This window comes from Pelodiscus sinensis, chromosome 1, assembly GCF_052426305.1.
Source record: "Pelodiscus sinensis isolate ZL-2025 chromosome 1, ASM5242630v1, whole genome shotgun sequence".
Taxonomy (NCBI): Eukaryota; Metazoa; Chordata; order Testudines; family Trionychidae; genus Pelodiscus; species Pelodiscus sinensis.
In genome coordinates this window covers 221,844,606-221,871,997 of record NC_143052.1, presented here as the reverse complement: position 1 = coordinate 221,871,997, position 27,392 = coordinate 221,844,606, and positions in this window count along the sequence as shown.

The following is a 27,392-nucleotide window of genomic DNA, read 5'->3' as shown; positions in this document are numbered from 1 at the left end:
AGAGCTCTGGACACAGCGCGCCACTGGCAGCAGCCCTGGCTGCCCGTACAAAGCACCAAGGGAGTCGCTTAGGTGCTAAGTGGAGGTGGGGAGTTGCTACTGCACCACGCTAGCACTGGGTGTCTTTAAATCCGGGACTGTCCCGGAAAAAAAGGGAAGTATGGTCATCATATCTGCAGCACACCTCCGACTGCCTCGCTGCACACCAGTGTGCCGTAGAACACAGTTTAAGAAATGCTAGTCTAGAACCTTACTGAATTCTTCCTTTCCCCAGCCAGCTTCCTGCTGCGGCTTTAAAAAAACACAGGCGCCAGTTTCCTCTGGGTCTGGGGGTGCTCAAACACCCTCTCAGCCCCAGGCCCTGCCCTTTCTGGATCTCTTCCCCCAAACTCCCACCCCTGTCCTGCCTCTGCCCACCCCTGCTCTACCCCGTGTCTGCCCCACCTCTTCCTGCCTAGTTCCGCATCCTCCCCTGAACATGGCCCATCTACACTCCTGCCTGCTTCCTCCCAGCACCTGCATGCCACAGAACAACTGATTGTGGGATGCACCATGGAAAACCAGATCAGCAGGGCTTCGGTTGGGCAGGAAGAGCTGATGGAGGGCAGGGGAGAGCTGGCTGCTAGTGGATGCTAAGCACACACTAGTTTTTTTTTCCATGGGTGCTCTAGGGCTAAAGTCCACAGAGTCAGTACCTATGAAAGAATCTTTACGCCTCTCAAAATCGTGTCCTTTGCTAATGCCCCTTTGATATTGATATTGAATGTTGCTATAAGCCTTGTTATAGCTGACATTTAAAAAACAGGGATTTGAAAAACAGCTTGTTTCTTTTTCTTCCTTGCTCCCCCACATAGTTCTCCAAACCAAATCGCATGTAAATGATGTTTCGTCTAGAGGCAGGCTTACTGCTGTATAATGAAGCATGCATGGAGGATGCTATTGCTAGCCTTCTTGCATCAAAAAGAACAGGACTAATTACCTGTAACTGAGAAAACAATGCAGTGATTTATCACCTGTTTATGTTCACATCAACAGCTTTCAGCTGGTGGGAGGGGGAGAAATGCTGGTGTATTGGTGGGTGAGACTACAAAACACAGATTGAAATACTCCTGCCCCAGGCATTTCATATACTAATAGGAGCTGGGTTTGTTTCAGAGAGAAAATGTTAGGAAAGGCCAAGCCACTGTACACAGGCCAGCCTATTAATCTTGGCGAAGAATTGTTAACAGTTCCAAGAAATCATGTAAATAGGTGCAGCTGTACAATAAAACTGAATGCTCACCAAGGGGTGGGAGAATTCTAGCCACAGAGTGGAAATCAAATTCTGTTATTCTTTTCATAATATTGTCCTTCTTTTACACCAAACATTTCTACAGACCCTTTTCTCTTTGATTCTGTGCTGAACCACAAACACTTTGTCATTGGGATTTGGGTTTTGTAGGGAGTTGGTAATTAGAATTTGAAGTTGTCTTTTGGGGGGGAAAGCCCTCTGTATTTCACAATGAGGAAGAAAACACTTCGGATTATTCTGACAAAGCTTATGCTCCAATAAATCTGTTAGTCTATAAGGTGCCACAGGATTTCCCGTTGTTCTTGAAGATTCAGACTAACATGGCTACCCCTCTGATACTTCGGATTATTCGGTTTCTTTTCCATTTGTTAGAATGGAAGAGAAAGAGTTAATTTAAGGAGATTATATAGTAGGGATATGAAAGCGTAACCTGGTAAACAGGCTAACTGATGAGCTTGGACTCATTGGTTAATGTTCACGGTTACATGCAGGCACCTGGTACGCTACCTGCTGCCTCTGTATCAGAGGCAGCAATGCAGGGCAGGAGCCACAATGCGAGAGGAATCGGCTTAAAAGCTGGCTCCCCGCGCACACTGGCTCCTGGGGAGCCAAATGCTGCCCTGCACTGCTGCCTCTGTTACAGAGTGGCAGGCGAGAGCTGACTGTCACTCCGTGTGTAACCATGTAACTGCTGAAATTTTCAGTGGTTATATGGTTACTTAATTATACACATTTTAACATCCCTACTATGTATAGAAGCACTGAGCCAATATTGCTCCTGATGGCCACCTGGACCAGTAACCTTATGTTCCACCTTTTCAATTGTATTTCTCCTGCTACATTTTCTTCCATATTTATTGACTATGGGGTGTATTTATCAGCCTCCCTCGGGCAAATACAATAGAAGGGAAACAAAAGGTGCTGCATACTTGGTACATAGATACTAGAGTGATCAGCATGGCAGAAAGAGAGAAACATTCCACCCTAGCAGTGTCTGCCACTCTGCAGTGGTGCCTGGCCTCCTCCTCCTCCTCCCCACATTGCAGAATGATGAAGTCAGAAACCGTGCTGCAACTGACTCCTCCATTTGTGCCTCGTAAAACACCCTCTTTGAGTAGGGTGCTGGCACCATGCACACAGTCATATTGCAAGGATCAGAATTTACTTCTGCCCAGCTACCTGCTAGAGCACAGGGGATTGTGCCACACAGAGTGATTTCTCCCTGGCTCTGTCCCCATTATAGTGTTTTTCATTTAATATCAAGTTCCTATATATGTATAAAAATATCACATTAATATACAATGGCTTAGATATCAGGGTTGTAGGGGTTTTGTTGTTTTTAATTGCAAGACTTTTTTCCTTTTTTATTTCATTGAATTATATATTTTGGAATTGTTATCCCCCTTTCCTCTCTGTCTACTGGATTTACTGTCTTTCATAGAATCAATATCAAAATTCTGCCATGGAAAATTAGAAAAAAGGTTTCTTGTAGCTCTTTACTGTGTTCCGTCTTCTTTCTGGAGAAATATCTGGCTTTGCCCATTTCTTAAGATGACCAGAGTGTTGGATGTCCAGAACCAGGACATCCAACACTCCATTCATCTGAACAAAAGCTTATGATACCATCTGAGGCTACGTCTACCCTGGCACCCTTTTCCGGAAATGCTTAAAACGGAACAGTTTTCTGTTATAAGTATTTCCGGAAAAAGCGCGTCTACATTGGCAGGATGCTTTTCCGGAAAAGCGTCCGTGGCCAATATAGACGCACTTTTCCGGAAAAAAGCCCCGATCGTCATTTTCACGATCGGGGATTTTTTGCAGAAAAGACTACTGTGCTGTCTACACTGGACCTTTTCCGGAACAGTTTTTCTGGAAAAGGACTTTTGCCCGAACAGGAGCAGCATAGTTTTTCCGGAAAAACACTGACAATTTTACAATAGATCGTCATTGCTTTTCCGGAAAAGCAAGCGGCCGGTGTAGACAGCTGGCAAGTTATTCTGGAAAAGTGGCTGCTTTTCCAGAATAAGTGGCCCAGTGTAGACACAGTCCAAATGTTTTGTTAGTCTTTAAAGTACTACTATACTATTGGTTGTTTTTTAAGTTTTTCCTGTAACAGACTAACTCAGCTACCCTTCTGGAACTTTTTATCATAATTTGAGTTCTTTGGATATAAACAGAGAAGACAGACAAAGATGACATGGAGGTTCCTGATTCTCCTCACCTCCTTCCCCTCCCCCCCAAAAAAGAGAAGCCCTATGAGCTCATTTAGAAGACCACTGATTTAAAATACCATTAGAGTTACAGGATTTTAGTCTGCCTATCATTGGTAAATATATGAAATGTCAGGTTAAAAAAAGAAAAGTCAGTAATTTTTGTTTTAAATGTCAGTTAAAAAGGCAAGATATTTTAGAAAAGAAATCTTCCCTCACCTGGCATGTATTTCTAGACTACTTGCATACATTTTCCTACTGTTATTTATGGCTTCTGTTGTGTTGTTGGTACACATGGAGCAGTACAATGTGTCAAATGGGAAAAAATAATCTGGGTTTATGAATTTTAAAACTATTTTTCTGTTTCAAATATTGATTTTGATTTTGAAAGAAAAAGATAGAGGGCGGGAAATCACAGGAGTACATTTCAATGTCTGGTGACACCAGATACAATAGAGCAAATCAAGTCAAATTTAGAGAGACTGTTTCTCAAGATACATATTTTGTGGATGCAGTCTTGCTCTTAGCAAAGTCTATGAGAATTTTGCCATTAAGTTAATTGAGTAAAAGGAATGGAGGGTTATAAAATGTCCTGTTAGTTTGGGGTGCAGTCCAGACTGATGAAAGGTTGTATCTTCCCCTGCTTTTGTCCCTAAGATAAAAGCAATGCAATATGTTACTTTAACTAGTGTTAATAATCACTTCATGTCCAATGCAATATTGGGTTGTGTTCGAATAAAAGAAAAATAAGTTTATTTAATCAAAAAGACAAAAGTTTTAAGTGAATGCAAGTGCCAGGGATAAAGACAGGATAGCTGCAAGTAAATACAAATAAAATACTCTTCCCAGACGCTACGACTAAACTCAATAAACTACAGCCTTTTTTCAAGGTAGATTTCTTACCAGTGTTTTTCTTTCCAGCCCTGGCTCACTTTGTCTCAGCCGGGACCTTCCCCAGGACAAGGTGCCAATTTTCCTTGTTTTCATAGGTGAAAGATCTTTGCATAAGCAGATTTCTCACTTATATTCAGTTTCCAAAAACTTTAAGTGCCTTGGTTGAAGAACCCATTTTCCCAGCTTGTGAGAGCTCTGGTCCCTTCTGTCTGTCCAGTGATAGATGGCAAGATGGCTTCTTCACTCTCCTTATATCTTCTCAAACCTCTCTGTTTTGTCCCCTGATTTAGGATTACCTCAGGCTGTTCTTCTTTGCCTGCATCCTTCCCACACCTCTGCTGATTCATAAGTAAATAAGGCTTCCAGTGTGTTTGGTCACACCTTGCTTCATTTTCTAGCCACAAGTAGATAGCTGCCTTCCCTCCTGTCTAGCAGAAAACCTGTTTCTTTCTTTGATCACAGAAAGCATAATATCGATGAGTATGATTCCTCATATAGTGTTAATACATACATTTTACAATAATATGAATTGCCATTGCACTATTAGCTTTCATTAAAGATCTTACTATATACACTTTTATAATACAGTAATTTGTATATAATTTCTAGATTGAAATACTTCTCATTTGAGGTTCAGATCCCATCTTTGAAGTGCAAAGATAATTTCCCCCCACTCACTGGGTTGATGGCTTTGTTTAATTTTTATGTAAATATGCCTTCATTGTCTCTTCCTCAGGACCAGAAAAGCAAATACACATTCCTTTGTCTAGGGCAGACTGGACTTTTGCATTGCTTGTCAACACACATTTTAAGAAGATAATTCTAGCACATTCCTTAACTCTTGTACATACCCTGTATGCAAAAATATTAATGATCAATGAGTTGTCCAACAATACATTACATATGAGGCATACTGAGGAGGTTGACAAATGCCTTTGATGTCGACCGCAGAGCGTCCAGACTACAGCGCTGTGCCGACAAACAGCTGATCGGCACAGCGTGGCACCCATTTTAATTTAAATGAAGCAGCGATTATTTAAATTGCTGCTTCATTTTCCTATGTCTACAAAAGTAATCTACATGGCTCCTAGGTGATGACAAGTGGAATTCTGTTGTTTTCTTTTCTTTGCCTGTCTTGAAGTAGTTCAGGTCTGGGTACTCTTCTGGCTTTGGCGATCTGTTTTTTCACTTCTCCGGGTGGGTATTTCAGTTTTAAGAATGCTCTATATAGATCCTGTAGGCCTCATAAGAGTTGGTGATACAGAACAGTGAACCACAAATGGAACTCTGTAATTCCTAGCTAATGTAGAAATATTAGCATTAGCTCTCATGGAGTTAGCATGTTAAAAAGAGTAGTATAGCTAGGTAGCCCAGGCAGCAGCAGCACAGACTAGTAGTACCCAGAGGGCAGGGATCCCTGTAAGGTGCACGCCCGCGTGGGCGTGCACCAAGAATTTCATTCCCGCCCACCCTCTCAGCAGAGCCATGCAGCTGCGACTCCTGCTGCTCCCAAGGGCGGGACCATGGCTGCATGGTGGGTGACTGCCCATCCCATGAGCAGCTGGGCAGTCACCACGCAGCCTGAGTGGTGGCTTCCAGAGCTGAAGCCTGGGCTGCAGTACTAAAAGCACCACAGCCCTGGCTCCAGTCCCGGCACACAGGGCAGTCGCCCACCGTGCTGCCCCATCTGGCAGGTGCAGGTATCAGGATGGCAGAAGGGAAGAGAAGGGAAGGGACAGAGGGATAACTAAAGGGAGGGTGGGGTGAGGAAGGGGCTTGTGCTAAGGGGATAGAAAGGGGATAGGGCAGGAGAGGAAAGGGTAAGGCACCAAGGGGCAGGGTGGAGGAGACATAAATGCCAGGGGACAAGAGGAGATAATGAGGGGAAAGGGCAGGAGGAGCGGGGATGGGGAGGATGGGAAGGTGTCAGTGGGAAAGGGGGGGGCAGGGTGATGCTGGGAGAGAGGAGAAGCAACGGGGGCAAGAGGAAGGGAGAGAAGAGGGGAGGTAGGGGTGCTGGGAGAAGAGGGGTTGAAAGGAGGTGTGGGCATGAGGAAACAGGGGATGGAGCAAGCTATATGTGAGGATGCAGAGGGGCATGAGGAGAACTGGGGCAGAGGGTGGTGAGGAGGTGGGCACCAGAGACGAAGAGGGCAAGGGGAGCATGTGTTGGGAGGGCAGGGGCAGTGAGAGAAGGGGGAGGCACAAGGATGGTGCAGGGGGTAAGCTAAGGTACAGATGCCAGGGGGATTGTGTGAAGCAGAAGGGCTCCAGCAGAGCAGACATGGGGAGAGGAGGGAAGTGGAGGGAGAGGCACCAGAAGGTAGAGGAGAGAGGCAGGGCAGGTAGATAGAGGGAGGTGTTAGGAGAAGGGATTTTTAGAGTGGGTCTAGAGGAGAGGTGGGCACCAGGTGAAAGGCAGGTGCAGGGGTCAGAGAGGATGGGGAAGGCAACAAGTCCCAGGAGAGCTGAGGGGAGTGAGAAGGGCAGGAGCCAGGACAGCAGAGGAGGGGAGGGATGGGATAGGGGACAGCAGCAGGCACCGGGGAGTATATGGGGCAAGGAGAGGATGGGAGACATGGCATCGGGGGTGGGGGAAAGGGAGAGGTTTATAACTTGGGTGCCACGGTGGTACACATCCAAACAAACATACATGACCTCAATACTAGTGCACAAGACAAAACTCACTCCGCTCCTGGATGGCAAATCTTAGAGGGAACACTGCCAGAGTGGCCAGGCAGGTTTGTATTCCACACAACTAGCCCTGTGCCACCAATGCCACTGTCCATGCTCCCCCTGCTATATTCCTGTTTATAATATGCTAGCACAGATGATAGCTACAACGAATATCTCTATGCAAACAAGAAATCATACCACTAGCTCTTTTCTAGATATCGCCTTAGTCATATAAAAGTAGGAACCTAGGCTAGTCTGCTACATTTTGTCTTTCAAGCAAAAATACGTGTTAATTTGCCAGTGTGTTCATTCTAGTGTAAACCAGTTTATGCAGATCTGTATCCAAAAAGAAAATGTTATTCAAACAAAAAGGAGGGATATTTGGTATGAGCATGAACAAATTATCAAATTATCAAATTCCAAATTGCTTAAAGATAATTCTCCAAAATCTGACCAAACTGACTGCCTCCTCGTCTGCACGCTCATCTCTACTAGAATGAACAGAGGTGGAGCATACATATTAGAAGACAACTGAGCAGGAGAGAGAAGGAGCACTTAGAAATCATGTATCAACCATAAGACTAAGTGGAAAGCCTATTGGACTGATACTATTCCCAGCTCTGCCACTGACGTTCTTGGTGATCTTGAACAAGCCACTTCCACCTCTCTGTTTCTGAAAATGGGGGTAATCATGTAAAGTTCTTGAAGAACACTAAATAAAAGCTAGGTCTTTTGATTACTACCTAGTCACAGTAGGATATTAACTGCAAAACCCATAAAAAAATCCACATTTTAATTTTTGTTTAAAGAGCAAGGAAATTAAATGATAAAGAACATTGCCAGTGCACAGTTAAAGTTGCCAGGCGATAGCTCATTCCCTTCCAGACCATACTCTGTACTTCCTAGGTTTCCACAAGTGTGAGTTTTTCTGAACTCATCATTCCAGAAGGGCAAAAATTGTCACTCAGCAACTTTAACTCACATTGACAAAGTATTTTATCATATAATCAAAAGTAATTTTATGTTGCAACGTGCAGCCAACATTGCTGCAGCAAAGTGCCACTATAACACCATCTTGTGTTTGAAAGGGATAAATGTGAAGCACTGATTTCTTTTTGTGGCTTTCACTGCTCTGGCTGCTCTGACTGATTGTAACTCATCGATACTCTACTTTTAATTGTACCGTAGCATCCACAGGGCCCAATTTTCCATTGATTGACACCAGACTTTCACCATTCTAATTTCATTGACTTAAATGGAATTACTCCTGATATACATCAGCGTTACATATGCCCATGATGGTTTCATTTAAAAAACCCACTTCCTAGAGTTCCCCAGTTAATTTTCTAAGCTAAGTACACAATATTCAGGCTATATATACTTGTACGATGAAGCAAATGTTGTCTATTTCATTGCAGTTACTGCATTTTATTTTCTTTGTTTCTTGTTTTGCTGTTTCTTTTTTTCTCATGGCCATGGGTATGTCTACACTACCCTCCTAATTCGAACTAGGAGGGTAATGTAGGCATACCGCACTTGCAAATGAAGCCCGGGATTTGAATTTCCCGGGCTTCATTTGCATGAAGCCGGCCGGCGCCATTTTTAAATGCCGGCAGTTCGAACCCCATGCTGCGCGGCTACACGCGGCACGGACTAGCTAGTTCGGATTAGGCTTCCTAATCCAAACTAGCTGTACTCCTCATTCCACGAGGAGTACAGCTAGTTCGGATTAGGAAGCCTAATACGAACTAGTTACTCCGTGCCGCGTGTAGCCGCGCGGCACGGGGTTCGAACTGCCGGCATTTAAAAATGGCGCCGGCCGGCTTCATGCAAATGAAGCCCAGGAAATTCAAATCCCGGGCTTCATTTGCAAGTGCGGTATGCCTACATTACCCTCCTAGTTCGAATTAGGAGGGTAGTGTAGACATACCCCATGTGTAGTCACAAGGGAGTGTGCAGAGAGGGATTTCTGCAGATTTCTCCACAGCAAATTCTAAATAATCCTATTCTGATTTCAATAAATGTTTCAAGGTCAGCTGGAAAGTCATCTTCCATTTTTCAAGTTCACAGAGGTCCAGAAGGTCGATCCATGCCATAGCTTTCTCTGTATGGTAAGAGCATGAAACTAGCATCTTTATGGCTGACCCTGAACAATGTTTCCTTGGCTATCGCCCCCTAACACCCTTACTTTACTTACACTACGTTAATTACATCTTCATCATATGGACCCATGGAAAAGAGACTCTTGAAGAATTTCACAAGGATTTCAACAATTTCCACCCCACCATCAACCCTCAGCCTGGACCAGTCCACATGAGAAATCCACTTCCTGGATACTACAGTACAATTAAACAATGGACAAATTTCCACCACCCTATACCAGTAACCCACCGACCACTGTACTTACCTTCATGCCTCCAGCTTCCATCCCAGACACATTTCTCAATCTATTGTATATAGCCAGCCAAGCCCTAAGATACAACTGGATTTGCTCCGATCCCACAGACAGAGACAAACACCTACAGGATCTATATAGAGCATTCCTAAAACTGAAATATCCTCCTGGAGAAGTGAAAAAACAGATTGACAGAGCCAGAGAAGTACCCAGACATGAACTACTTCAAGACAGACCCAAAAGAGAAAATAACAGAATTCCACTTGTCATTACCTACAGTCCACAACTTAAACTTCTCCAACACATTATCTACAACCTACAACCTATTTTGGAAAATGACCCCTTACTCTCAGCGGCCTTGGGGGAAAGGCCTATTCTCACTTACAGACAAACCCCCAACTTGAAACAAATTCTCTCCGGTAACCATGCTACACAGCTACATCATAAACATCCAGCAACCCACCCCTGCAATCAGCCCCGATGCCAACTCTGCCCACATATCTATACAAGCAAATTCATTACTGGCGCCAACCACATAAGCCACCAAATCAGAGGTTCATTTAACTGCACATCCAGGAATGTAATCTATGCCATCAAATGCCAGCACTGTCCCACTGCAATATATGTTGGACAAACTGGACAGTCCCTACAGGAAAGAATTAATGCACACAAATCAGATATCTGTAAAGGGAACATACAAAAACATGTTGGGGAACACTTCAGTCTGCCTGGGCATTCATTAACTGATCTTCAAGTGGCTGTTCTGTTATAGACCAATTCCACAATTACACAGGGAAGTTTGCAAACTGGAACAAGTTTGATTCTCATCCTAATTTTTTAAATAAAGATACTGGATGTCTGGGACATTATCAACCTACCAAAAAATGAAGGTGCCAATGATTCTTTGTCTGTATAGTGCCTGGTATTAGTTCTCTTCTTCTCTATTGCCTACTCTTGCTTCTTATTTGCCTTTTTTGACTATCCAGTCTTTGGTGCTTATGACTATTTGTTTTTCCTGTTATATTCCAGCTCGGCTTCCCTTTGATATTTTTATACTCACTGCCGCTTCTTGTTTCCCCCCCCACTCCCATTTTTCCTTCTTCCCTGTTCCCCTTCTCCCCTATTTATTTTAGTTCTGGACATTCAATACTCTAGTCATCTGAAGAAGTGGGTGTATCCACGAAAGCTCATGATACCATCTACATGTTTTGATAGTCTATAAAGTGCTACCAGACTATTTGTTGTTTTTTAAGTTTATCCTGTACAGACTAACTCGTACAGGATAACTTCAGGCTACCCCCTGAAGCTTTAAAATATAGCTTCAGGGATGCATAAATAACATAGACGAGGCAAATTCACTTTCTTCCCTTAGCTGTCATTAGCTCTTCTGAAAACCTGTACCTACACAAAGTAACTTCACTTGTTTTTAATGTTTCCTTTCTCACAGAGCTTCTTCATTTTCTAAGACAATGTAAGAGATCAAGCAAGACAAGGAGCATATTTTCTCTGAAGAAGCATAGTGCTGTTTATGATGTCTGCGTCAAAAAGAAAAAACCTTCTGTGTGCAAGAAGAGTGCTGTTTTCCCACCAAATCTTAAACAGTTACTATAAATACAAGGTTTAATACAGTATTTGCTTTTTACTTCTGATAATTGTTGCTGATTGATCTCAATGTTTGTGTTTTGCTAATACTGCTCCAAGGTAGTCACAGAAAAGAATGTCTCCCTTTGTTAGGCCACTCCAGGAATTCATCCACCACACTATAAATCTCATAAAGAAGTAATCTGATAGACTCCCCTTAGCCTACCTCTTCTTCAAAGCTGTGTCTACATGGTACTAGATCCCACCCTTTGTGCCAGATCTCAGAAGAGTTCAACTCCATGTAGGCATTGAAATAAGGTCTCGATTTCCCAGAAAGCTTGTGTACCCATGTGTCCTGCTCTTCTGCAAATGTGACTGGAAGGTGCTCTTCTAAATCCTTAACTCAGCTTGGTGCTCTTTATTTGGTTTTTGTTGCACTAATTGTTTTGTTTTCCATGCCTTTTACATTGTTACATCTCTACATTGCTGAGGAAAAGGGAGTCAGGGAGGCATATATCCTTATCAAACAAATAAGTGGGTTAAACAATGAGGAAAGGAAACAGAAAAAAAAATCATCCCAGTTCCCCACAGATCTCTTTGGACAATGCTCACAGTTGCAGTTATGATTCCTAATGGGGCTGAAAAAAGGTGCTGACTGATCCCTCTCCAGTAGTTCAGTGTTGGCTAGTAGAAGATTCAAAGTACCATATTGTCAGTTGCACATTGCATTGATTAGTCTCTGCAATATCACAGATGCATATATCGTTGAGTTTGAAAGCTTGAAATGGTTTAAAGCTGATTGTTAGCAAAGGTTTCATTCTGTATCTGTTTTGAATTAAATACTAAAGGCATCATAGCAATTGTTAAATTTCTGTAAGATGCACATCAGCCTCTTTCCTCAGTTGTGGAGGGCTTTTTTGTTTTGTTTTGTTTTGTTTTTGCCAAAGTCTAATATCTAAACCTGTGTAAGAAGTCACTTGAGCAGACAAACACACAGTTCAAGAGCCAAATTCTGCTCTCAATTACAACCATATAACCACATTGACTTCAATGGGATTGGACACATGTAGCTAAAACATTGGCCCTATAAATGCTACATATGTATACACTTTGCCTAAAATGATGATTAGAGATGTTTTAAAATATGTTTCAGTTGTGCCACTGAATTATCATAGTTTACATATGATCCCTCAGATTTGTCTTGCCAGTAGATAGTTCATGCTGTAGTTGTCAATTTTTTAAAGTATAAATGTAGAGTTCATTAAAAAGTGCAAGAGAGATAGTACTGGAAACTTGGTTTCTTTATTTATCCCCCCAAATCGGGCACAACATAGGCAGCAGCACTGCTAGCCTCCCTGAACCACTTTCCTGTATGTCAGAGGCGAGCACCGGTTATCCATCTCAATGGTTAGAACCGGGATGAAAGGGCCAGGAACTGGAATCTGGTACCAAGGGTCAGAAATGGAATTAGGAGCCAATGGCCAAAGCCAGAAGCCAGAACCAAGGGGCAGATCCCAGGCCAGAAACTAGGAAGGAAAGGCAGGGCTGGAGCAGGACAGGAACAAAGGAGGAACAAGGGAAATCACAGCTGGAGGCAGTAGTGTTGAGCAACGAGCGGCTGGCTGCTGCTGAGCTTAAGAACAATGGAGGTAATGTTCCAGTATCTGATTTACCCACTTTGTTTGCAATTGGCAGCTTAACAAATTCACATCAGAAGCAAGTGATGAAATGTAGACTTCAGTCTGACATAGTTCTGGTTGGAAATCCATGGAACTAGCAGATCTTTTCTAAAAAGAGGTGAGCTGTCATCAGATCAGTAGAGATGGTCCAGTAAGGGACAAAATGTGCCACTTTGGTCAAAAGATTGACCATAACTATCACTGTGGTGCACCTTTGGGAAAAAGATAGATCCACAATAAAGTGAGAGACACCATGGACCAAAACTAGGATGGATGGGCAAAGGCTGGAGGACATGAAGGCTATGTCTACACAGCAGTATTATTTCGGAATAACCGACATTATTTCAAAATAACATAGTCCGGATCTACACAGCAAGCAATTATTTTGACATAATGTTGAAATAATGGTGAGCTGGAGGACTTCTTAGTTCCATATTTTAGTTTGGCCAAAGTGACTAGCAAACATCATGTCTACTCAATGGTGGGAGAGACTTGATGCTCTGTCCTTAGTACGGAGCTGCTGCTATAGATGAGGGAGACGTGTCCCTCTCCCAACCAGGAAGCTCCATGCACAGCTCAGGCCCCTGGGCTCATTATGCAGCTGCGGGGCCATGTTACTGCACAGCTTAGAGGGAACCTTGGTCAGCACCATCAAAACTGATGGAGATTTGAGTGTCCTTCTCATTTCCTGACTGTATTTGAATAGGAGGTTATCAATTCTAATGCACAGATTGATAGACGTATCCAGCCTGGCCAGAGGCTTTACCCAAGACAGCTTGGCTGTGTCTAGACTGGCATGATTTTCCGGAAATGCTTTTAACGGAAAAGTTTTCTGTTAAAAGCATTTTTGGAACAGAGCATCTAGACTGGCACGGACGCTTTTCCGCAAAAAAGCCCCTATTGCCATTTTCGCGATCGGGGCTTTTTTGCAGAAAGCAAATCTGAGCTGTCTACACTGGCCCTTTTGCGCAAAAGTTTTGCGCGAAAGGACTTTTGTCCAAACTGGAGCAGCATAGTATTTCCGCAAGAACACTGACAATCTTACATGAGATCGTCAGGTCTTTTTCGGAAATTCAAGCGGCCAGTGTAGACAGCTGGCAAGTTTGTCCGGAAAAGCAGCTGATTTTCCGGAAAAACTGGCCAGTCTAGACACAGCCCTTATGTTTAACATCATCATTTGGACTGTACCAGAAATGATGGTGTTGTGTGACTTCGTTCCATTCTAAGTCTGCCTCTAGGAGCCAGGATTCAGCAGCATAGCTGGCAGTCAACCAGTATTCCTGCCTTAGAGTCTGGAGCCTGGCCTTCATTGCACATGTACCGCCTGGGTCCCCAAAGATCACCAACATGGCTTGACTTAAAGCGGTTCACGAGAAGGCTGGAATCAAGAGACCATGGCTAATCTCTCTCCTGTAAGCAAGCTGATAAGTCTTACCTTAGTCTCATTGATAGGAAATATCTATGAGTGCTGCAAATGAGGAGACACTTGTTGAGAAACCCACGATACTTCTCCATTTATCACTTGCAGAGAAATTGTATCTCGAGCGTGGGTAGGCTGGGGTGATGAGTGGCACAGCTTGTACATGTAGGATGGTATTCTGCACCTGCAAGATGTTAAGTTTGGTCTGTAGAATCTTCAAGATACCCAACAGCTCTGTCAATGAGCAGTTAGATGTAAGGGAGTATGTCCTAACAGCTGGACAAGGTTTTGCAGGCTATTCTGGTAATCAGAGTTACGCACCAGGAGCCTGACGCAATGCATAGAACTGGGCCAAGGAGAGCCAAAAATCAGAGCTGTGAGCCAAGGTCCTAGATTCAGGAGCTGGGGACCAGAGTCAGAGGTCAAAATCAGATCCAGTAACCAAAAATAGGGGTTGGTGAAGGAGCCAGGAATCAGAGTAGGTGTCAGGGCCTAAGATAAGAGTCAGGGACCAAAGCCAGAGGTTGGAGTTGGAACCAGAGCTAGGAACCACAGCCAGGCAATAGAGCTGAAGTCAAGAACCCAATGTTGTCTTAAGGTCTTATTACCCAAAGCAGTCTAATGAATATTATTCTGTGCAGGGAGAATTCATTTCTGCTGTTGTTGCTGTTGCTGTTACCTCACAGCTAAGACTTAAAAAAACATGGGTACCAACTAGAAAGCATGTGAGGATATGTGATATGCTATTTCTTCCATGATATAGATATATAGACACTTGGATGGAGACCTTCAAATGGACCACCAAAACCCTTTAGATGTTGGATAACCATAACTATTCTTCTCAAGGACCAGATTTAAAAGACCTAAAGGTGAAAAGCTCCATATCCCATTACCAAATTATTAACTTAGACAATGATTGTACTTAATTTATTAGCAAATAATCTTTATCTGAAAATACAAAAAGCAACTATTATTATAGATCATTTATATTTATAAGCTTCAAACAGTCAATTGGCTTCATGGCATTTTTTTTACGGATTTGAAAATCTTTCATTCTCTCTTAAATCAAACCAGATTTGAATATACATAGTAGTTAAACTGCCTAGCAAGATTTGTGATCAAAGTAAACATGAAATAATTGCTAGTGGTTCGTGCAACAAAGTGCCTTATACAAATAACGGCAATAATATCAATGAAAGTTAATTCCATTCCAAATGTAACAAGACAGACCTCACAGAATAAACAAATAAAATATATATACATTCATATTATCAATTCACAGTTATTTTTAAATCTTGACTATGAAGTGACAGCAACGGCAGAAATGAGTTCATATAATATTCATTAGGTTGCTTTGGGTAATAAGAACTTTATACCACACTGAATCCTTCTGCAGTTAACCTATAGGGTAAAGAAAAAATAGGAAGGTTTGCCTCACACCGGGTGAAATCCTAGTCTCAGTTGATGTCAATGATAAAACTCCCCTTGATTTCAATGGGGCAAGGAGAAATTTATGGCCAGTCATGTTAAGGAAAACAATGAGTTTTTAAAAATATTAGAAACAGAAAGAATCTAACAATGGTATTGATCCATTACTTAATGCACAAAAGGTGGAAGTGTTCAATCAATATTACTGTTCTTTATTTGAGAAAGAAAACAGATGATATAGTCTCATCACATGAGAATGATAATATTATTTTCATTCTATTGAAATCACTGGAGAATGCTAAATAGTGGCTACTAAATAAAGTTAGACATTTTTAAATCATCATAACCATATAATTTGTATGAGAGTTTTAAAAGAGCTGGCTGAGGAACTCTCTGGATTGTTAATGTTGCTTTTCAATAAATCTTGGAATGCTAGAGAAGTTCTGGAAGACTGGAAGAAAGAGAATGTTGTGATAATATTTTTAAAGGTTAAATGATGTGACCCTGGTAATTATAGCCTTCTCAGTCTAACATTAATTCCAGGCAAGATAATAGAGTAGCCAATGCAAGATTTGATTAATCATTTATTAAAGGATAAATGCAATGAATGCAAATTAACACAGGGTTATGGAAAACAGATCCTCTCAAACTAACTTGAATTTTTTTCTGAGATTGCAAGTTTGGTTGATAAAGGTAATATTGTTGATGCAAGATACTTATACTTCTGAAAGATGTTAGCCTTGGTGATATATAATGTTTTGATTTTAAAAATACAAAATGAATATGCCACTCATTAAAAAGATTAAAAGCTGACTAATTAATAGTTCTCAGAATGTAATTGTAAATGGGAAATCATCCTTGAGTGTTTGTGCTTCTGGAGGGGCTCCACAGGCATCAGTTCTTGGCCCAACTCTATCTCACATTTTTATCAATGGCCTGGAAGAAAACATAAAATCATTACTGATAAAATCTGCAAATGACACAAAAACTGGAGAAGTGATAAAAAAAATGAAGAAAACAGGTCACTAATGTACACAGTTATCTGGATCACCGGGTAACCTGGTCACAAGCAAATAATACAAGTTTTAATGTAACTAAATATAAATGTTTATGTCTAGGAAAAAAGGTGAGCCATAATCACAGAAGGGGGCCTCTATCCAGGGAAGCCGTGATTCTGACAAAGTTTTGAGAGAAATGGGGGAAAGGGGTAGATAATTAACTGACATAAGCTACCAATGCAATATTGTGGCTAAAAGGGCTAATGTAATCCTTGAATGAGAGCATTCATAGAAGAGCCATGAGAATGATTAAATAATTAAAATACATATGTTATAGTGATAGTCTTTTTGTTAACCTATTTAGCTTAACAAAGAGACAGTTATGGCATCACTTGATCACCATCTATAAATACCTACATGAGGGATAAATATGGATTCAGAGCTCTGTCCTTTACCTCCTCAGTTACTACTAGTGTAAAAAGTCTGTTAAGTGCCCAGTATTTGCTCGTATCAGGCTATCTCAGTCCCTGCCTGGTTTTCTGTACTAGGTATAATGGTGAGGATCCTGAAGATTTCTGATTATTGTCTTCAGTGTACTAGTCTGAACTGCAAACCTATCAACATGGTGGATGCTTTCAGAAGTAGTTTTCAGTTGCCTCAAAGGTATCAGCAAGAATTTAGAGTTGCTATTGATTGTTAGGACTTACACCACAACATTTCAAAGGAAATTCAAATTATTTATGATTTTTTTTTTAGATCTAAATTTCCAGATTCAAAAGTTGTGGCTGCGTCAGTGCACAACAGCAGCATGGGCTGACTTGCACTCCACTCAAACAATCCATGCGCAGGGGAACCAACAGCCATACCAGGCCCTTGGGCAAGGTGGGGGGGCGGGGGCAGCTACACACTCCTGGAAGGGGTTGGGCCTCTGGTGAAAGAGGCAGGGTTGAGGGCAGTTGGCACTTAGCACCACCAAGACTGCTGCCCTCTGCCCCCTGGCACTGCCTGGAGCACACCAGGCAGCCCTAAGAGCCACCTGGGGTGCCATGGTAGTACTTGGCAGTGATTTAAAGGGCTCAGGACTTCAGATGCCACTGCTGCTATAGGGCAACTGCTTGCCCCCTGCTGGTGGCCTGCCCATGTACACTGTTGTACCATTGAATAGAAAGCCTATCCTCTTCAATTTGAGTGCTTCTGCCTTGATCCTTCATAACTCCTAATTGTTTTTTATTCTTTGTCTGAATACCATCAATTATCCCAGGTTCCAAGACAGCTACAACAGCAAACAATACCACATTTCCCTGCCTGAGTCTGATATGCATCAATTCCCGTCAGCTGCCAATCTGTTACTAGATTCGTCAATAAATAAACATAGCAATAAGCTGGGGGTTTCTATACATGTTTCTGTGTCATTTCTTGCAGAGACTTTGCAATCACCTCTCTAAAATCTTCCATTCTGTGGGTGTTAATATAGCTTGAGCCAAGATTTTTGGTCCACAGATTTTATAGTACTGCAAAATCTCTAAAACTGAGTTAATATGTAGTGATTTGCAAGGAATGCCAAAACAAAGTGGCAGAATGTTGGATCGTCTCATGTTGCAATTTACAAATCTACTTAATAACAGGAACTTCTTATGGACAAAGTGATAATTTCTCTGCTTTCTCAAATTTCACATAAGCAGCACAATGGTTCTGAATATGCAGGGCCATCCCTACCAATGCTCAAAACATGCAGCTGATTAGAACACCACGGAATTTGAGGTACCAAATTGTCCCAGTTTTCACAGTGCCTTTGCAGCTAGGTGATGCATAACTGCTCTGGCTGCCCCCAGCTCCAGCCCCCCAGTTGGCCCCCTTTTTTCCCTCTGTAGGTTGCACCCGCCTCCCCTCCCCCACTAGAAATGGCTATGTGGCCATCCTCTGCTCCTCCTGAGTCCACCAGGCCGGCTCCCACACCTCGCAGCCATCCATGCCTCCCACTTGCTCCTCTGAGGCTGACAGGTGAGCCTCCCTCCCTGCCCTGCTCCTGCCTAGGGTTGCCAACCCTCCCAACCAGAATGACTGGATGCTATTTGCAGCAATGGCATCCAGTCCAAATGGTCTGGGAGAGTTAGGAACCCTGCCCCCACAGCTTCTGTCCCTGCAGTTCCTCTCCTTTCCGTGGAGTGGTCGCTTCCCCCATGGGAGGTTGGAGGGTGCCGGTGCTGGGCTGTGTAAGGCACCAACACTGGTAGGAACAGCCCTATGCATATGCAGAGAATCAGGTATCAGACCTTATCAGAAAACTTCTCCTAACTTCTACAAATCAGTGCCGGGTTTACAATAGCTCCAGTGGCTTTGTGGAGCTGGGCCCATGCTCAGAAGGGGCCTCAGCCTGCTGTGTGTTTGCACTGTGCCCTGAGCCCTGTCAGCACAACAGTTGCTTATCGCAGCCTGCCTGCCAGCTGGCTGAGGGCTCCTCTTCTCCCCGTGACCCCATGCGCTGGCTTCTCCCTGCCTCTGGCTAGAACACAGTCTATCTCCATCTGTGGGCAGTCTCTTCTGCCTACCACCTGTGGTGGGGTCCTGCCTGTCTCCCTGACGCTGAGCTGCCTGGGACTGATGCAGACACCTGGCCAGTGTTGTCTGCCTGAGGGTGGGGGGAGAGAACAATGTGGGGGGCTTGTCTGGGCCTCTCCAGGCACGTTGGTGCTGAGAGTGCTAGGGGGATTCCCTACTCAAGGCTCAGCCCTGGCTTCTCTGACGGCTCAGCCTGGCAGACACAATTACCTCCCAGAGGGCCAGTAAGTGCAGCTGGGAGGTGGGGCATGGGAGAGTGGATTTCTGGAGTTCCTAGGGGGGGATTGGGCTATGAGGGGACAGAGAAGGTGTGTGTGTTGGGGCATTAGGGAGTGGGGAGTTCTCTATGGGGTGCTGGGCAGTTGTGGTGGGATTGTGGGCAGGGATGGTGGTCTGCAGGGCACTGTGTATTTGTGACAAGATCTGTGGAGGGTGTTGGGCATAGAAGTCCAGGGGGCTCTGGCCATAGGGAATGGAGGGGGGCTCTGGTGTTGGGCCAGGGGGATGTGTGGCACGGCTTGGGTCTACACCCAAAGAAAGGAGACAAAGAAAGGGCTGGATGGCCACTGGTGGTTTGTAAATAATGCCCTCACATGGGGCTGAGTGGAATAAGGTTGTCCCTGCCATACCATGCCCCTGGCTAGCCCTTTGCTCTTGGGACCAACCCCCCTGCACCATGCCCCATTGCCTTGATGGGGGGGCCACAAATATGTTTGGTTAATCTGACCCTGCTACAAATTATACTCATTTCATCTTTCAGTCACATATACTTTGAGTATTTAGTGGTCCAGGATTTCTGGAAAGATTTAGAACTATGTTTCTCATATTCCCTAGTATACTCTTCTGTGCCATGTGTTTTAGGCTTAATTACCCAAAGGCTTAAAATATCACCTTCTGCTGGTCCATCCTGATTGGTGAGGTTTTTAATCCACAAGCCAGAAAGGGGGATATTTGGGGGAGGGAGGGTGGAGAGGAGTTTTGATGTGTTCCTGACATTTTTCAGATGCAATTTTTTAAAATCAACCAAGCCTGTGTGTAAATAGTTTTTAATGTAAATGTGTCCTTATCATCAGGCAGGACTCTCAATGCTTTTACTTTTCTAGATCACACTTCTACTTGCCCCATGGTTTTGCAGGACATGGGGATTTTTTTCCTACCCTGCCTGTGGTTAGAAAGTCCCACTGCTGTTAATCTGGTATATTTTATAAGAATTAAATTAACATGGGGGAAAAAATTAGTATGTGGCAGATATGCACCTTTTTTCATTACATTATAATTGTTGTTATGAGTACTTGAATGTGCAGGGAGATTTAATCATTAGGTATCAGTCTCCTGAAGTATTGGTTCCACACCTAGATAGTATTAACTGATCCAGTTTCGCCACCAGTAGTTAAGATGCTAGCATTTGGATGTCTCCCTCTTAAGTCAGCAAGGAATTAAATACTGTATTCTTTCTGTTTTTGAGAATGAAAGACAGGTTTCATCACCAGTTATATGCAGAGTTGTTGTAGCCATGTTGATCTCATGGTATTAAAGAGATCAGATGGATCAGGTAATATTTTTTATTGGACCAATTTCTGTTGGTGAGAAAGACACAATCTTGCAAGCTTACACAGAGCTCTTCTTCGGGTCTGGGGAAAATACTCCACTTCACAGCAAACTACAGGCTGGAACAAAATGTTTAACATAAGTAGTTACTACATATTTCAAGGTGAAGCATCTTATAACACTCCTCCAGTTACAGTGGGGGCCAAGGGAGAGAGGAAGGTGGCTGAGGGAGTGAGTGGGATTAATGAGTTATATATCACTGTAATAAACCATAAATCCACTGTCTGTTCAGTCTGTGATTTTTAGTGCCTAGCAAAGTTTCAAATTTAAGCTCCCAGGTTTGTCTTTTGAAAATGTTGTGCGGGTTTCTTTGAGAGGAAGACTGAGAGGTCAAATATAGAGTGACCACTTTGTGAAAAGTGTTCACTCACAGATGACATGGTGGTTTTATATTTTATCATTTTCCTCTATGAGTTCATTTTGGTTTCACCCACATAGTTATTACTGGAGCCTCTAGAATGCTGGATGAAGTACACCACATGTTGTAAAAGACATATGTAGGACCCATGCTTTGTGAGGGGCATTGATCATTGTATCAGTGAAGATACGTCTGCAGGTTTTGCATCTGTAGTTCTTTCAGAATCTGGTACTGCTTTCAGTTGGTGTGTCTTCATCTGTGGGGATCTACTTCTGATAACAAGGCTGGAGAGGCTTGGGTTATTTAAAGGACAGATGAGAGGGTTCAGGACAGATTTATTTCAGGATGGGGTGTTCATTGAGTATGGGTTGCAGCTGTTTGATGGTTGGTTGGATCCCCTGGAATGCTATCTGATGTGCTGAAGATACCATTGAACCCACCTTCTCTGCCAGGCTGAGCACTCTTTAGCCCTGTCTTGCTGAGCCAGGATCTTAAGGTTCTTCCAGCACAAACACACACACACACACACACTGAGGCAGGGCCACATTCAACAGCAGGAGTACAAGGAGTAATGGTAGTTCAAATTAGGATCTTTAATTCGAACTACCTACTCTGTGCCGCGTGTAGCCGCAGGTACGGCGTTCGGACTAAGGGGGATTTAAAAATGGCGGCGCCCAGGAACATGCAAATGAAGCCTGGGATATTTAAATCCCGGGCTTCATTTGCAACTCCGCTTGCCCTCATTACCCTACCTAGCTTGAACTAACGAGCTAGTATAAACATACCCACAGAGAGCAGCTCTGGGAGAGCTCAGCTTAAAGGTCTTACCATAGCACCTAGATGTCCATCTCACATGGAGACAAACCCAAAGTTAAATTTGCCTCCTCCCTTAATGTGGAGGAAGGCATACACAACTTCCTCCTCTGCCTCCCAGTTAGAAATTATATAAACTGGTTTACCTTATATACAAGTTTATTAACTATAAAAAGGTGTATTTAAAGTGCCTAAAAAGGTAGCCAACAGGACAAATCAGATTACTAAAAAAATATACAAAGCAAGTAAATTAAGTTAGATTCACTAAAGAAATTGGTCACAAATAATTCCTCACCCTAGATATATATATTTAGGTACATTTCTTCACACGTCAGCAGTATCATTCCAGCCTTGGTCTGGCAGTTCTTCCTCTCTCCTCCCTCAGTTCAAGTCCTTTTGTATTCAGGTGTTTTCAAGTATCTCTACAGAAGAGAAGACTGAGGGGGGATTTGAAAGTTTCCTTTAACTACCTGAAAGGAGGGTCCAGAGAGAACAGGGAGAGGCTCTTCTCAGTGGTGACAGATGACAGAATGAGGAGCAATGGTCTCAAATTGCAGTAGAAGAGGTCTAAGTTGGGTATTAGGAAAGTTATTTTACTAGCAGGGTGATGAAGCACTGGAATGAATTACCTAGGGGGTTTTAAGTCCCAGCTTGACAAAGGCTTGGCTGGAATTATTTATTAGAGTTAATCCTGCTTTGGGAAGGGGGTTGGACTCAATGACCTCCTGAGGTCTCTTCCCTATGATTCTATGCTTCTGTGATCTCTCTGGGTGGGGAGTGGAGGAGAAACAAACTAAAGATCCTGGTATTTCCCCTCCTCACACCTTAGATAGAATTTCCTTAAGTGGGAATCCTTTATTTGATTCCCCACACTCCAATAGAACAGTTCAGCAGCCCAAGATGTTGATTAGTATCAGGTGACCCAGTCATCCATCAGTCAGTGACAGTATGGCGTGTCCAGAGGAAAGCTAAACCTTTTCACAATCCGTTGTCCTCGCTGATGGGCCATTTGCACTGTCTGGCTTTTTCATTGTTGTACCTGAAGCGCTAGCAGTGGGTGTCTCCCAAAGTAGCATAATTGAAATAAAAATGCATGGTCAATATTCCTAACTTCAGATAGAGCAGGGTTTCCCAACCTTTGGGTCGGGACCCAAATATGGGTCTCCATTACATTTCAAAAGGGTCACCAGGTGTCTCTCCAGGTGGCTCTTAAGGAACCATTCACACATTTTTTGAATTGCCCTGGGTCTTCCTGAATTGTCAGAATGGGTCTCCATCTGGAAAAGGTTGGGAACTGCTGAGATAGAGAAATGATACAGGTATACAAATTGGATAATTACATTTCAGTTATGTCATATTAATATCATATGCATATTTTCATAAAGAATGTGGAGTATAATGTCACAGTACCTCATATGGATTCCAATGTGGGCTGGTAGCGGACAACTAGAGCTGTGCAATCAAAGGAGATTTTGTTTGTGTATTAAAGCAGTTTCTCTTAATTTTCAAAAGCAAGCCTGGGATTCATAGCTTTCCTAGACACTAAAAATCATTGACTGACACTGGATTTATGGCTTATTAGAACAATCTATAACCTATTAACAACCCCCTTTCCTTCCTTTTCCCACTATAACTGCAGGGGTGTTAAAGGGGCCGCTTCACCTGAATGGTTTCTGGACATATGTGTTAACTAATTATGCTAAACAATCTCTTTCACCTTTTATGTAGCCATGACACCCTGCTATGTCTACACGCCAATTAAAAACCCACAGCATCACTTGGGGGGGTGGGGCTCAAGCTAAGGGGCTGCTTAATTGCAGTGTAGATATTCTGGCTCCTGCAGGGGGCTGGGCTCTAGAATGGTGCGAAGCAAGAATGGGAGTTCCATGGCAACTCAAAAGCTTGTCTCTATCACCAACAGAAATGGATCCAATAAAAGATGCAGACCTTCTCTATACATCACCAATGGCATCTGCTGATCACTCAAAACGAATGAAAACAGTAGGGATATATACAGTTAAATCTTCTGTACACTTCTTCCCACACTGAATCTCATCACAAGCTACTCTTAGCTTTCATCTCTGTTTAATTCCTCTGTGCTCTCAAGTAAATTTATTCCAGAAGCAGCTCCAGTGTATTTTCAGCAAAATGACACAGTAAAGCTGCCAGAATTCTCCCTGTTGTCATAGTGCCTGACGTACATCTTTAGCACTGTCATTAAAATGTAGGCTAGCTCTGAGAAAGGGGTCAGTATTGTAGCAGAATCCTCTGAGGGTCTGCAGTTACAGTGTTTTGCCAGTGCTTCCATTACAAACCTCAGTTTTCAGGGATCACAACTCAATCTATACATCTAAACAAGGAAATTGGATATTTAGATATTATTTGTGAGAGCTGAAAGGCGATTCGTGGGAAGGGTAAAAAGGGGCAAGTGCCCATCCAGCAGACAGCATGGTGTGGAAAGGAAGGGGCGGGGCCAGAGCCAGAAGGGAAGAGGCAGCCCTGTCTGGGATGCTATCTGGTAAAACACAGCAGCTTACTGGGAGAGTGTCCCCCCCACCCATCTTGGGCTCAGGTTCTGGGAACAGTGACTGAGGGAGCCGGAACCTCCTGCCCCTCTAGCATGTCCTCAGGAGTCAAGCATAGGCAGAGAATGGGCTGCTGTTGCCCCTTCCCCAGACAGGCTCTCTCACACAAGCTACTGCTGCACACTGAGTATGCCAGAGCGCGGGAGGTCTCCAATACTCAGCAGCTGTCCCTGAAGCCAAGTCTGGAAGGGAGAGCAGCCTGCTGCTACCACAGCCAAGCACACTCCAGGCAGCTGCCGTATTACACTGGGGAGAATCCGGGAGTGGCTCCGGGACCTGGTTGCTAGGGAGAGCAGCCGAATATGCCAGAGGGAACCGCCACAGAGGGAGTACAGAGCCTCCCACATAGACAACATGAGATGGGGAGAGGACAGGCAGAGTGGGAGAGCCCCAGGTTAGGGCTGGGGCAGGGAAGTGTCATGTGGACATGTCAGATATTCTCCCCTTTAGCTGGGGTACACTCAGTATGGAGAGGCACCAGTCATCTAGCAACAGAGGTTAAGGTGAGATCTTCCATGGCTGGCTGCCAGGCAGCACAGGATCAAGATCTGTTGCTATAAAAGGCTTGGAGATGCTTATGTGAACAAATTCTGTTCAATATTCCCCAAGAGACCAGAATGAAGTTTCTTAAGTCATTAATATGTGTTGTTGCACTTGGGAAGAGCACCTTTGCAGCAATTACATTATCTGAACTGGTTGTGACGGGGTGAGGCAACACCATCACTCACTCACGCCGGGCGGCGCGGACACCGGCAGTGGGGCGGAAGGCGCAGCCCAGACGGCGCCAGTGTGTTGGGCAAACGGAGAGGCAGACGATCATTGCCGCGCTACCGGGACACCCGCTGACGTCAGCGGCACGACGGCAGGGGAAGGCGGGGCACCCGGAAGGGGGAATGGACCAGCAGACGTGGCAGGGAATAAAAGGGGTAGGGAGTTGGCACTGAGGGGGGAGGCAGATCTGGAGGAGGAGGGCGCTGAGGAGGTAATCCCCTACCCGGTGCAAAGGGGGACGTGGGTCCATGATTAGACCCACCGGCGGGGTAGGTAATGACCCAGGGCGGGTCGTGGAACCCGAGAGCAGGCGAGTTTAGGGGCAAGCCCCCACCTGCTACCATCAGGAGCCCCGAGCTCCTGGTGTCAGGGCCCTGGGTCGGGGTCCGGAGAGAGGGAGGGCCCGGACCCCCCTCCCCGCCACCAGGGCGATTGGTAGTCAACCAGCAATAAACGATACCCCCTTGAACGTTAGTAAGGGGAACCCCGAAACGAAAGGGGGGACTTATGACACTGGTGCTAGTCATAGTCTAGTTGTAAATGTAGACAACATTGCCAGCAGGGGCTAATTCTATTCCACTGAATCAGGGCTGATCGAGGTTTTCATTATCTATACTTACAGCTTAAATGTGGGTTAGCATCAGTTCAACTAGCTGACTACTGGTGACTGAGTGCTGAAACAATGCTACTTCCAAGTCTAAACAAGGCCTGTACACACAAGAATTTTAAAACAAAGTCACCAAAATATTTGAATCACTCCCTCTGACAGGCATGACCTTGGAAATTCAAAGAAAAGTGGCTACTTAATCCTTATCTTACACTATATGAAAACTGTCAGTTTAAATATTTCTGTTATACTCTTCTTTTGCATTTAATTAATCTGATGCAGGAATAGTCAACAGATGGACTGAGGGGCAAATCCAGACTGCCCAATACTTCTGAATAGCCTGCAAAATCTTTTTATTAACTCATTAACATTTTTTTCCTGGAGTCTAGAACCTGCTATACCTCGACCAAGAAATTTGGACCTTGACAAAAATAATTAATTACCTCGGTCTATTGTGTCCTGGAATATGTGATCAAATTAATATTTATAATTATAACCATTTGAAGTCCCCTTTCAGCTTTCAAAAGTATGGGAACTACAGCACCAATGCCTCAGTCTTGCTTCATACCAGGTCTGACTTCTCCAGACTGATATGATTTAGAGAGCAGCACAGGAAAATGTTCTTTTTTGATTCCTGTTGCTCATTCAATATATACTGTAATTTTTCACTACATCACATCAGGCTAACACAACATTCACTTTTTCAGAGGGGTAGCCGTGTTAGTCTGCAACTGAAAAAACTTAAAAAATAACTAATAGTTTTACAGCACCTTAGAGACTAACAAAATTTGTAGATGGTATCACGAGCTCTGAAGAAGTGGGTTGTGCCCATAAAAACTCATAATACCATCCACAAATTTTGTTAGTCTCTAAGGTGCTGCATGACATTAACTGGATGTAGCATTATGAAGCCAGCCTTCCCTGCATTTAACACCTCATTTACATCAAAAGCTAAGTATGGGACATTTCCAGCCCACTCAATTAGCCTGATTAGTACTAGTACTACAATTAACAGGTACTTTTTTCTGTTATAAATTCTGGGTTCCTTTTATTTCCACTCCAGCTCATCTGAAGAAGTGGGTTTTGCCCACAAAAATGCATGATACTATATATATATATATATATATATATATAGTTAGTCACTTCGGGCGCATCTACACAGCACTCTAAACTCGAAATAAGATATGTAATTTGAGCTACACAAATTGCCTATCTTATCTCAACTCTATTTTGAATTAGCTTATTTTGAAATTTGGTGTATCTACGCAGCACCAAATTTCGTAATAATGCACTATTTCAAGCCATCCCTTATCTCTTGTGCAACAAGGTTTACTGGGATGGCAAAACAGCATGCCCGTTATTTAGAAAAATATTTCGAAATAACAGGTGGTTTGTGTGGATGAGGGGTAACTATTTCAGGATACCAGAAGTATCCTGAAATAACCATGAAGTATAGATGTACCCTAAGGTGCCACAGGACTACTCATTGTTTTTAAAGTTTCAGATTAATACAGCCATC